The sequence below is a fragment of the Narcine bancroftii genome, chromosome 1 (genome assembly GCF_036971445.1).
Source record: "Narcine bancroftii isolate sNarBan1 chromosome 1, sNarBan1.hap1, whole genome shotgun sequence".
Taxonomy (NCBI): Eukaryota; Metazoa; Chordata; class Chondrichthyes; order Torpediniformes; family Narcinidae; genus Narcine; species Narcine bancroftii.
In genome coordinates, this window is record NC_091469.1 from 81728398 (window position 1) to 81741724 (window position 13327).

At 48.2% G+C, this 13327-nt stretch overlaps 1 long non-coding RNA gene across 2 annotated transcripts; it reads right to left on the bottom strand.

Moving 5' to 3' along the window:
- Positions 1-416: 416 nt before the first annotated feature.
- Positions 417-12438, bottom strand: LOC138739183 (uncharacterized). Of its 2 annotated transcripts, XR_011342083.1 has the most exons (4): positions 12135-12438; positions 6451-6668; positions 6012-6079; positions 417-493 (listed from the first exon to the last, which is right to left on the bottom strand). It is a non-coding gene; the product is annotated as an uncharacterized lncRNA (long non-coding RNA). The 2 variants fall into 2 exon arrangements; XR_011342092.1 differs by lacking the exon at positions 6451-6668.
- Between the last annotated feature and the right edge of the window lie 889 nt (positions 12439-13327).

The window sequence follows — 13327 nt, forward strand, 5'->3', positions numbered from 1 at the left end:
AGTTGACAGAGAGCCCTAAATGTTTGTATAAAATGCGAGAAAACTTCTATTTTCTGTCAAGAATTTTTTTCTTAAAAAATGCCCTGTATACTTACTGACAATATTTTGCTATTTTCAAATTGAAGTTCTGTCATCCTTGACCAGAAACTTTCCCAGTCCTGAATCATGGAAGAACTGCAGTGAGCCAGCAGATATATCGTGCTAGTTAATTGCCTACCAATGCTCCCACTTTTATTCCTGGGGCTTCAATTTGCCTAACAATCTTAACCTGTAACCATTCATGAAATGATCCTACACAATGCCAACTGCACTGCCTTCATTCATCGTCACAAATGATTTATGCTAGCCCTCCTTTATTAATTCATCTTTATTCAAAAGACTATGCCTTTTTTTCTCAGACTATTATTTGCAAAAGATCCTCTGCCCCATGCCCAAGTCGCGAAACCAGCACCTCGTAGCTCCAGTGATCCAGATTCGACCCTCAGTTCTGATGCTGTTCATATAGAGACATAGACATAGAATCAGAGAGTTGTGCAGCATGGAAACAGGCCACTTGGCCCAGATCAGCCAGCCTATTTATTTATATTTCTCTAAAGGTTTCCTATTCATGTACTCGTCTAAATCTCTTGGATGTTGTAATTATACCATCTTCTACCACTTACTCTGGTAGCTTGTTCCATATACCTTCCACCAAAACAATGGCCTCTGTTGCCACTCTTAACTTCAAATTTGATTCCACACATCATTCCCACCCTGATATGGCCTCGTGCTGCCAAACCAAGGCGACCTGCAAATTGGCAGAACAGCACCTCGTATTCCGCCTGGGCACTCTCTTACTGAATGACATTAATATCAACTCCTTCAGGTTCCATTAAACCTTTCCCCTGAGGCTCTCTCTTTCCCTGTCCCTTTGTCTCCTTTCTTCCTGCTCCTCACCCCTTCCCTCTCCTTTCAGATAGCTACCCCGTCGCCTTGTCGCTTCTCAGCTTTTTTCTCTTTTCCTCCCATCTATATCTAAATATGACTTCTTACTTGCCCCTTCCTTCCCTTCCCCGACCTCCCCCCCCCCCCCCACCTTTTAACTCGGGTGCCTGACTACTTTTTGTTTATACCTTGACGAAGGGCTCAGGCCTGAAACATTGCTGCATAAAGAATGCTGCATAACTTGCTGTATTTCCAGAACACTTCTGGAGATTCCACAACCTCCTTGTGAATCTTTCTTGAGCCTTCCCATCCTTTGTACAGTATGGCGATCAGAACTGCACCCAATGTTCCACCTTGTGCAGCTGTAACATGATGTTCCTGCTCTTGCACAAAATGCCCTGTCTGGTGAAGGCAAGTGTGCCTTATTCATTCCTCATCACCTTGTCTACACTAGTTTACATATCTCCCTGTGACCACATGCAAAGGCACTCCTCCTGTGAGGGGTAAAATTTGATTCTAGGTGTGGGAGTTGATGGGAACAAAAGGAAAATAAAATAGCATTAGTGTATTTTCAAGGTTTCTTTTATTTTCACGTAGTAATACATTAAAAATGTAACACGCATGATATACTTTTGCTTATTGAAAGGCAAAGAGTTGCCATTAGTATTGACCAGCACTCCTTACAGTACAAGAGAAAGAAGCAAAAGGAAAATAAAATAGCATTAGTGTATTTTCAAGGTTTCTTTTATTTTCACGTAGTAATACATTAAAAATGTAACACGCATGATATACTTTTGCTTATTGAAAGGCAAAGAGTTGCCATTAGTATTGACCAGCACTCCTTACAGTACAAGAGAAAGAAGCAAAAAAAAGAGTCCCTTTAGAGACACTGAGTGTCAATGGATTCACACCCACTGCCTCTGCAGCTGTACAGACTCCTGTTTGATCTATTGGCAACCTGAGCCTGGGTTCCAAACTTTGACACCATCAGGAAGCCTTCAGCGCGTGAGACCCTGTGGGACCCTTTCTTGCCCTCAGCATCCCCTCGAATCCTGGTTTCCATGACCCAGTCTTCAGCTGCCCACAGTATAAGAAGTTAAATTAATATAATTGGATCCTTGATTGCTGGTGTAGAATCCTTTTCTGTACTGCAGATCTGGATTACTTTATGGCATGAAATGAATGACCTGCAGTTGTCAGGTTTATTGTAGTGTTCCTGCACAAATGGCTAATTTTAGCATCCTCTAGAACTTAGTTCTCCAGAGGTTCGGAAATTGTTGGCAAACAATTCTGTAATCTATGGCCTAATTTTCTCAGCAACCTAGGCTACATCCCACATACAAGATGAGTTATGTTGATAACTGCTAATGTTCTATTTCTGCTTCACCAAGAAAACCACCATGTTCTTTGTTTACTGTAGTTTTAGCAATATCCTTGTGTTTGGTAACACCAATTCAGAGTACACATTTAGTACATAATTTTAACCTATCATAATTTTGGTTCTTAATTGTGGTGTAGAAAAAACCTCACACTTGACTGGAGGGAGAACAAACCCTTTTATTAGCTTTCAACATAGGTAAGGTTCACAAATAAGCTTCAGAGGGGTTCTGGGTTTAGGTGGGAAACCAGGGTGAAATATGGGCCCCAGGGGGAGGAGCTGGGAGGCGGGACCAATTGTCAGTACAATCCCAGTTCACTAAATTCACTAAATTAAGAGTCTGTGGATGAAGAGAAGAAGGATCAGAAGCAGGTAATAGACACAGAGGAGAAATATTTACAATGCTCTTTACAGCTTCAGGTGGTCCAGGGGTCTGGAGATCCTGGTGGAGTGCCTTAGCACCGGGGGGCCTTGGGTTCCTTTCCACCAGGGGGTCGGACTTGCTTCTCCTCGAGTGCTTCTTGAGAAGGACCAGACTAGACTAGTGAGCCAGGCTGGGAGTGTAGTCCCTGATACCGACCTTCTGTCTGATGTAAACATGAGCTCATGAGGAGTAGCATTGGTCACAGTGTAGAGTAGCGATTGAATTGAGCATGATGGGGAGGACATCCTGCCAGTGTGAATCTGGAAGGCCTTTTTGCTTCAGGGTAAGTTTGACAGCCTTCCAGATCGTAGTGTTCTCTTTTGAAACTTGCCCATTCCCTTGAGGTTGCAACTGGTAGTCCTGCTGGACACAATGCTCCTCACCAGCAGGTACTGACGTAGCTCGTCGCTCATGACGGCTGAGCCCCCAGTCGCTATGAATATAGCCAGGATACCCAAACAGGGTAAAAATAGAGTCTAGAGCCTTCGTAATGGACGAGGCAGATGTGTCTGGGCACAGGATGGCGAACAGGAAGTGGGAGTACTCATCGTTGACTGAAAGAAAGTAGATGATCCCGTTCATGGAGGGGAGAGGTTAAAATTGACATTGAGCTGTTCGAAGGGCCTGGATGATTTAATCAGGTGCGCTTTCACAGGGCGAAAAAAGTGCAGCTTGCACTCAGTGCAGACCTGATGTGACCTGGTCATTTCCCTGATGTCTTCTATTGAGTAGGGCAGAGCTCATTGTGTATGGTCCGCAACTGACCAGTGTGCGCGACGGCACAGCATCCCAAGGACAAGGCATCTGGAGGGACATTAAGGGCCCCTAACTGGTAGGCTTTCATAATGGCCTAAGCTTCCTTTTCCACAGATGGGTTCCAGAGTTCATGGCCTTGAAGTGTCCATGAGAAAAAGGCAATTCGCCTGCCCACCCAATTGAGAGTAGTGGCCAGGAATACATCCGAAGCATCACTTTTCACTTGGAAAGGTACATTCTCGTCCACCATGTGCATAACGGCTTTCGCAATGTATCTTCGGAGGTAATTAAAAGCTTTCTTGTCTTCGGCCAAAAGGGGGGACGAACCTTGTTGGTGTATTGAGGGACCCACTGGGCATAATATGAGAAAAACCCCAGGCATCACCTCAAAGCCTTTGTGGTCCCAGGGACAGGAAGCTCTAACAAGGTGTGCATCCTATCAGGGTCTGGGCTAATGATACCATTCTCCATCATGTAGCCAGTCGTGTAGTCCTGAATACACACTTGTCAGAATTGTAAGTGAGATTGTGGTCTCTCACCATGTGGAGAAAGCTCTGGAAATTGGCGTCATGGTTTTAAACACAGATGGTGGCATTGTTGAGGTAGGGGAAGGTGGCCTTCAACCCACACTCATCCACCATCCTGTCCATCTGCCGCTGGAAAATAGACACCTCATTGTTGATACCAAAAAGGACCCTCCAGAACTGATAGAGTCGACCATTAGCCTCAAATGCCATGTACTGGTGGTCCTCAGAACGGATTGGCAGCTGGTGATAGGCAGCTTTCAGGTCAATGGTCGAATAGACCCGATTCTGCACGATAATGTTGACTATATCCAAAATGCGAGGGAGAGAGTATGCGTCGAAGAGTGTGTATCTGTTAACTGTTTGGTTATAGTCAATCATTAAACTGGACTTGTTTTCCCCCTTTACAACCACCACTTGCACTCTCCACGGGCTGTTCTTGGTTCAAGGATCCCCTCCTCCAGCAGGTGCTGGGTCTCTGATTTTATAAACTGCCTGTCTGCCGCACTGTATCGCCTGCTTTTGGTGGTGATGGGCTTACAGTCGGCAGACACGTTTGAGAACAGAGGTGCGGGGGGTTCGATGTTCAGTGTGCAGAGGCTGCAAGTGGGTCCTGTTTTTGAGGGCTCTCCGTTCCAAACTGTTACCAGGGGAAGAGAACCAGAAAGCTCCAAGGTCATGCTTTTAAGGTGACGCAGGAAGTCCAGACCCCACAATATTGGAGCACACAATTCATCTAAAATGTCCATGCAAAATTTACAAAACTTCCCCCCCCCCCCCCTCAAATGACAGAAGAACTATATAATATTTCTGTGCATGCGCCGAATGGGACTGGGACGCTAGGAAAATTTGGTAATTAGACGGGTACATTTTTAAGTTATATTTTTGCACAGTCCGTGAGTCTATGAAACTTTCCATGGAGCCTGTGTCAATCAGGCACTTGATCGAATATCTGTTTACCTTCACCATCACCATCGAATTGCTGAGCTGGTGAGGTCTATTCTGGTCAAGGACCAGCGATGTCAGGTTGCCGGAGATGCCGTGTTCTTCCCTCGAGTGGCCCCCTCCATCCTGAGTCAACCTGCACCATAGCGCCATCCATGATGGTGCCGAATTCGAAATCGGGCCACTGCAAGATGGCTGCCGAGCCTTTTCGCGCCATTTCTCTTCTTCCTGCAGCTGCAACAAGCCGAGTCTTTGGCCGAGCAGTGGGCACGGGGGTGCTGTCCCTTGCCGCAGAAAAAGCACTCCCGGGCCTGGAAGCGGCAGCCGTTAGAATTGGGGCTGACATAGCAGGAGCAGCTGGTCCTTGATATCACAGGTTCGCTGGTCTCGAGGTTGTCGTTCTTGAGATTGGCCTGTTCCAGTGATTTGGCCAACTCGACATGGCTAACGAGGTCCTTCCTTCCCGACTCGAGTAGTTGCAGCCTCACATACCTCGAGCAGACCCCTGTGACTAGAGTGTCCCGGATCTGTTCATCTTCCCAGAAACAGCCTGAAGCGGCTTCATACCTACACTTCTTAGCAGAACTTCTGTGCCTTGTATGTCAGGTAGTCTCAGGCGACTGCATATACCTTCGTCCCTACCCTTGAAATGAGCGCCGACCTCTGAAGTTCGTCTGTGTGGAAGACATCCCTGGTCGCGTTCTGGTAGGCCTGGAAGCAGTCTAGCCAATATGTGACCTCCTCAGCCATGTTAGGGGGTCTATTAACTGCATACTGGACTTGAGCAACACCTCCATCCTTGTTTGTTAAGCTAATAAAATTGTGGCATAGATAAAAGCTCACACTCAACAGGAGGGAGAAAAAATGCTTATATTAGCTTACAACACAGGTAGGGTTCATGAACAGGCTTCAGAGGGGGTTCGGGGTTTAGGTGGGAAACCAGGGTTATATACGGACCCCAGGGGCAGGAGCCGGGAGGCGAGACAAGTCGTCAGTACAGTACACTTCTAATGAAACCCAGTTCACTACATTAATTCAATCCTCTGCTTCCCACGCTTACTTTTAGAGAATTTTTGAGTGGCATTTTTGAGTAGTTGAGAAAGATTGTGCTGCTCCTTGCACTTGTGCCTATTCATAGAAACAAAAATTATTCTATTAATCTCAAATGAATATCAACTGTCATCATCTTACCACAAAGAGTAAAACTACTGTATTTCTAAACAAAACAGATTAAATCCAGCTCCTTTCACTCTCACTGAATGTCGACATATTTAAACATGTTGAAGGAATTCATGTAAATGTATCCTCATTAATATAGAATTCATGTAAATATATCCTCATTAATATTCCAGAATATTTTCTTCAACTGATTGTGACACAATCTCTGACTCTTGTCACCTAGCCAAATAAAGGAAATCAATTTGTTCTTAATGTAAAATTGAATATTTAATCGGTCTTCAGAGCAGACCTGAATGATACAAACATTTTGTATGGCTCACCTGTGACAAAGCAAGAATAATAATGGCAGTGGAGGATGTTTAATAGACAAAGTTCTACTGCAGCACCTGATGCCTGAATACTGTATTGCCCAAAATAAGTAAGTACAGATCCACAGAGGTCTTGTAGTCATTGTAGACATCATCCATTTTTAATTCAGCATCCGGTGAACACTCACGTGTTCTGCATTTCATTTGCAGCTTCTTTAAAATTGTACCTGCTGTGTCAGAAAACCCAAGGCAAAATAAGGATTGCCATTCGTGCTGTGTGGATCATGCAGCAAAACTATAATGATTTATTTTGATATTTTTCCAAGGCTACAGTGAAATTTTGCATTAGTTGCAGAGAAATATGATGTGGCATAATTAATAGTGCAAGTCACTTAGATCATGAATTTCTTCTCTTTGCATCATTCAAGGACACGTTACATCCTTTTATACTCTGGTGATAGATTTGTTGCATTGATCTAGCAACCATTTGAAGCACTGGCTTTATTTATGCTCACATAATATTTATAATCCAAGGCTATGATGTGTTTATTTGAAATTAACTATATTATTTTCCTTTTATTTATGGATTGCAAACTAATCTCAGATTTCACCAGACTAAACACATGTGGACATCTTAATTGTCAATTTATAGCCCGTTTTACAAGAGATCCTGCAGTACTGTCGTAAAGAAGACCTGTCATTAAACCAGCTTTGCTTGTTTACACTGAACCAAACAACGCCAGAATAATGCCACCATTTTCAAAGCATGCCACCATTTCAAAAGAAAAAAAAGGTGTGACGTGTAACACAACAGCGTCGATGTCTAGTGTGATGGCTCGCCCTTTTTACACAGATGCCACTTTAGTGCTGTGACTACGTCCACTCCCGGCTTAAAGGCAGGACTACAACGACCCCTCCATTCCTTTCGTACCTTTTGCACAGAACTGTGTGGCGCAACAAAAGCACAATAGCCCCGCCTTGAAAAGGGGCTTATGTCTTACCATTCAGACATTGCCATGGCAACCAGTGCAGGGTCATTTATATAATGGTTCCAGTTAATGTGTGGGTGGCAGACTGAGGCAATTAAATGTTTTTTGCTCTGAGTGGTCATTGCAGAATAAACATTTCATTTGGAAGAAAATGGCTATGCTGTGGTGGCTCACCACAAGGCAGGCGAACCAGCCCCGCTTGTAAGCCACGCGGCAGGCAGCTGGTCAAAATGGCACCATTGGGGGTTTCCCTTCCTTCCAGCACAGGGCTCAGAAACCCACGCTGGGGGACCACGTGACACCCGGGTGACGTCAGCGCCCTCCAGCGTGGTTCTCAACCAGGTCCGGGCTGGAAGTATAAGTGCAGCCCAGCAGCCTGCAATTAACGAGTCCGCTCACTGAGCTCAACCCGTCTGGTTGTGTGTGTGTTATTGCAGGAACAGTGTAGCTGCCTCTACAATTGGTGACCCCGACTGGTTCAAACATCTTTGTACCCATCATGAGCGAGCCTGGGATCAGCGCTATAGCCTTGAAACTGCCTGAATTTTTGGTTCAGGAGCTCAGCCATGCGGAGGCTCAGTTTCACCTCCGCCACATTTCGTCTGACACAACCAAATTCTACCATGTGGTCGCTGCCCTGGACCAGACGCATGCTGCACCATGTTCAGCACGTACCCACTAAGGACAAATATGAGACCATCAAGCGAGTGCTTATTGGGTCCCTCGGACTATCCAGACACCAGTGTGCCGCTCGGATGCTGCACCTCGACCCCCTGGGGGACAGGTCCCCAATGGAGCTGATGGACGACATGCTCGCACTCATGGATGAGCACACCAACTGCCCACTTTTCGAGCACATCTTCCTCGACCATATGCCCAGGGACATCCAGCCGCTGCTAGTCCAGGAGAGCTTCACCGACCCGAGGAAGGTCACCCAGAAGGCCCAAGAGCTATGGCTCACATGATTCCCAGAGGGCTCAGTGGTCCAGCAGGTCATGAGGCACGGGCACGACCATGCCAAGCCCGCCCCTAGTGCTGTGGTAGAGCACACGGCCCCTGCAGGGGCCCCCAAGAGCATAACCAAAGCCACAGCATCCGCTCCAGGCCTCTGCTTCTACCACCAGCGCTGGGGAGCCAAGGCTCGGAAGTGTCATCAGCCCTGCTCGTTCCAGGGAAATGACCAGGCCGGCCGTTGTTAATGGCTGTGGTGGCTGGCCAAAGACACAGCCTTCTCTACCTGCAGGACTCAGTTAGTGGCTGGCGGTTCCTCGTTGACACCGGAACCCATATCAGTGTCATCCCGGCCACGGCCATCGAGTCCAGGAACTGACCTTGTGGACCTCCCCTCCATGTGGGCAACGCAACGCCAATCCGGACATATGGAGACAAGACAGTCCACTTCCAGATCGGACAACGGAATTTCGCATGGAGGTTCACCGTCTCATCCCTCCCAACTGCCATCCTGGGTGCAGACTTCCTCCTCGCACACGGGCTTCTGGTGGACATTCGAGGTAGGCATCTGGTTGACGCCCATACCTTCCAGGTCATTTGCCTTGACGCCTCCCACTCAGAGCAACCACAGATAGCCATGATCAGCTCGCCCAGAGACGAGTTCCAGCGAATCCTGGATGAGTTCCCGACACTCCTCAAGCCACAGTTCTCCGCTGTCTCACTGTGCCACGGGGTGTTCCACCACATTCCCACCTAGGGCCCTCCGGTTCATGCTAAGGCATGCCAGCTCCTGCCTGACAACCTCTAGGTAGCGAAGGAGGAGTTCTCGCACCTGTTGGAGCTGGGGATTATTCGGTGGTCCAACAGCCCATGGGCCTCACTGCTCCACCTGGTCCCAAAAGACTCCGGCAGCTGGTGTCCCTGTGGAGACTATTGATGAGGCAACCATTCCTGAATGTTACCCCATCCCTCACATCCAAGACTTTACGGCCAACCTGCACGGTGTAAGGGTTTTCTCCAAGGTTGACCTGGTGTGCGGATATCACCAGATCCCAGTGTACCCTGAGGACATGCCCAAGATGGCCATCATCCCCCCTTTGGCTTGTTTGAATTCCTGTGCATGCCATTTGAGCTCAAGAACACCGCTCAAACCTTCCAGCGCCTCATGGACTCTGGATAGGGACTTGGATTTCGTCTTTATTTATTTGGATGACATCCTCATCGCCAGCAAGGACTGGGCTCAACTCAAGGCCCACCTACGTTCCCTTTTCTCCTGGCTGGCCAACTTCGCCCTTACCATCAACCCAGCCAAGTGCCAGTTCAGGAAAGAGTCCGTGCAATTCCTGGGTCATACCATCACGGCCGAAGGAGCCACACTCGCCGCTGCGAAGGTCGCCGCTATTAGGAAGTTCCCATGCTCAGACAGCCTCAGGGGCTGCAGGAGTTCGCAGGTATGGTCAACTTTTACAACCGCTTCATCCCGGAGCTGCGCGCATCATGCAGCCACTATTTGCCCTCATCGCGGCCAAACACAAGACGCTTGCTTGGAACCCAGAAGCCTGCACTGCATTCGAGGCTACCAAGGATGACCTCGCAAAGGCCAACATGCTCGCCCACCCGCACACCAACCTGCATATTTCGCTCTCTGTCGATGCCTCTGTCACAGCCGTCGGTACCGTCCTGGAGCAGCAAGTGAATGGACATTAGAAGCCGCTGACATTCTTCAGCCACCTGCTCCTCCCGTCGGAACTCAAGTATAGTGCCTTCGTCTGCAAGTTACTGGGGATGTACCTGGCAGTGTGGCATTTCCACCATTTTTTGGAGGGGAGGACCTTTGCCATCTTCACTGACCACAAACCCCTCACCCAGGCACTTGCGATGGCAAAGGATCCCTGGTCGGCTCGCCAGCAGCGTCACCTCTCCTTCGTGTTGGAATTTACCACCGACTTTTGACAGAAGGCGGGGAAGGACAATGTGGTTGCTGATGCACTCTCCTGACTGGCCATCTGCGCGCTGACGCACAGCCTCGACTTCGACCAGCTCTTTGGGACCAGGAATCTGATGAGGAGACGAGGGCTTTCAAGACCGCCATCACGGAGCTGTGGTTCTGAGACCTCCCGACTCCGTGCGGCGAAGGCACCATCCTGTGCGATATCTCCTTGGGCACCTCGTGGCCAGTGGTTCCCCAGTAGTGGCGCAGGCAGGTCTTCCATCACATCCACGACCTTTCACATCCATCCATCTGGACAATGGTCCGGATGGTGGCAGAACGGTTCGTATGGAGTTTGAGCACATCCGGGAACTGTTCTGCCACATTCACGTGGACATCATCGGGCCCTTACCCGTTTCCTGGGCAACTGCTACCTATTTACGATGGTGCACTGCACCACTCGCTGGCCCGAGGTGATCCCAATGCCAGACACCCCCACCGACTCCTGCTCCCGAGCACTGTTGCATGGTTGGGTCGCCCGGTTCGGCGTCCCAGGTCACCTCATCAGCGATCGGGGCACCCAGTTCACATCTGCACTCTGGGCACAGCTCGCCAACTGGTTGGGGAACTCGCTACACTGCACCACGGCCTACCACCCACAGACCAATTGACTGGTCAAAAGTCTGCACCACCATCTTAAGTCGGCTCTCATGGCCCGCCTCACCGGTCCCGACTGTGCAGATGGACTGCCTTGGGTGCTCCTGGGCATCCGCTCCACTCCTAAGGAAGATCTGCAGGTGTCATCAGCTGAGCTGGTCTACGGTGCGCCACTGGCACTACCTGGTGTGTTCGTCAACGCACCTCACAATCCCCAGCGGTCGCCTCACGAACGACTTCCTCACCTCAGGGCATGCTTGGACTTGTTCAATCCCCCACCGCCATCCAGGCATGGCATCCACTCGGCGAACAGCTTTCCGCGGATTACATTTTCGTTCGGTGGGGTCTGACTGCGGCACCTCTGCAGCGATCGTACGAGGGGCTGTACATGTTTGTACAGCATTCCAGCTCGACGTTCACGCTGGATATTGGTGGCAGGCGGGAACTGTTTACCATGGACAGGCTGAAGCCAGCGCACCTTGATTCCACCGAGCCTGTGGTCGTTGCCCAGCCCAAGAAGTGAGGCCGCCCGGCGAAAAAGGACATTGGTGCTGGTTTTGGGGGGGGGGGGGCTGTGTGGTGGCTCACCACAAGGCAGGCAAACAGGTGTAAGCCATGCGGCGGGGCAACCGTCCAAAATGGTGCCATCAGGGTTTTCCCTTCCTTCCAGCACGGGGCTCAGAAACCCATGCTGGGGGGGAGGGGGGGGGGTCACATGACACCTGGGCGATGTCAGCACCCTCCAGTGCTGTTCTCAGCCAGGTCCTGGCTGGGAGTATAAGTGCAGCCCAGCAGCCTGCAATAAACGAGTCTGCTCACTGAGCTCAACCCGTCTGGTTGTGTGTGTTATTGTGGGAGCAGTGTCGCTCCCTCTACAATGCTTCCATTTATTCTAAAGAGACCCCTTTTGATATTCTCTAGACTGACTCAATCATTTGGCTCTCATATGATTGGTGTCACCTTCCTTATTTTTTTTCTGTGGAAACGTGACTGAGGTAGAGATTTAGCTTAATACCTCATCAGAAAGCTTGCACTGAACTTTTGGAACTACTCTTGACTGTCAGCTTAGCTAATTTTATTTCAGACACTGGAGTCAGACTTGAATCAGAGCGACATGGATCAGAGACAATGCAGCCTTGTTGAATTCATTTGTAGCTTGAATTACCTACCTTACAGTGTATCAAACAGGAGTTCAGAAGAGCTGGTGATCAAATTCTGTAATACTCTTGAATAGTGAATCCTGAATACTGTGTCCAACAAGAAATAGCATGCCTCTCAAATGTTGGGTGCAGGGCAAAGTAGAACTAGGTTTGTTCACTGGTTTTCAGAGTCTGAGCATGAAAAAAGCCCAGAGAGTTTTCAGCTTTTCAACCTTGAGCAATGAATATAAGGTGATCCAGTTAAATGTTGAAATTGTGGAGCAACTGGAAAAAAATAGTCATTATGTAATAAGGGGAGTGTAACAAGGGGAGGTTGATAGTCATTATGTAATAAGGGGAGTGTAACAAAGGGAGGTTGATAGTCATTATGTAATAAGGGGAGTGTAACAAGGGGAGGTTGATAGTCATTATGTAATAAGGGGAGTGTAACAAAGGGAGGTTGATAGTCATTATGTAATAAGGGGAGTGTAACAAGGGGAGGTTGATAATCATTATGTAATAAGGGGAGTGTAACAAGGGGAGGTTGATAGTCATTAGAAAGAAACTGGTTTTCAAGTTTTTAAAAAATTTTATTTTAAAAAAATGATTACAGGCCACTTTGTCTCACAAGTCTGTGCTATTCAGTTTACATCCCATTAACCTACACCCCTGGTACATTTTGAACGGTAGGAGAAAACCGCATCTCCTGGGGAAAACCCATGCAGGAGAGAACGTACAAACTCCATTCACACAGCGTGGGATTTGAACCCCAGTCCTGATTTCTGGCACTGTAAAGGCATGACGCTAGCCGTTACGTCAACCATGCCATTCACGGCAGAAGCTCCTGTACCTTCTGCCCAAAAATAGCTGTGAGAAGAGGTTGTGAGGTTGTGATGGGCATCTTTTATGATGTGGGCTTTTTTTGAGGTATCAAGTCCCATCGTTGTCTTCAATGGATGGAAGGTCACAGCCTGATGGATTGGCAATGTTTGCTACCTTCTACATTGGGCTGGGCACTTGAATTGTCAAACCAGGCTGTGACACAACTAGTCAATATACTTTCCACAGTGCACCTGTAGAAATTTTATTTTACTGTATGCCAAATCTCCTCTTGTGAGAAAGATGGGGTCCCACAATGGTCCCACCTTCGAGTAATGAAGTGGAAGGGATGCTTAGGCTGGATATAGGGGTTGTTGTGCCTTCTTCACATTTGTCTCAATGTG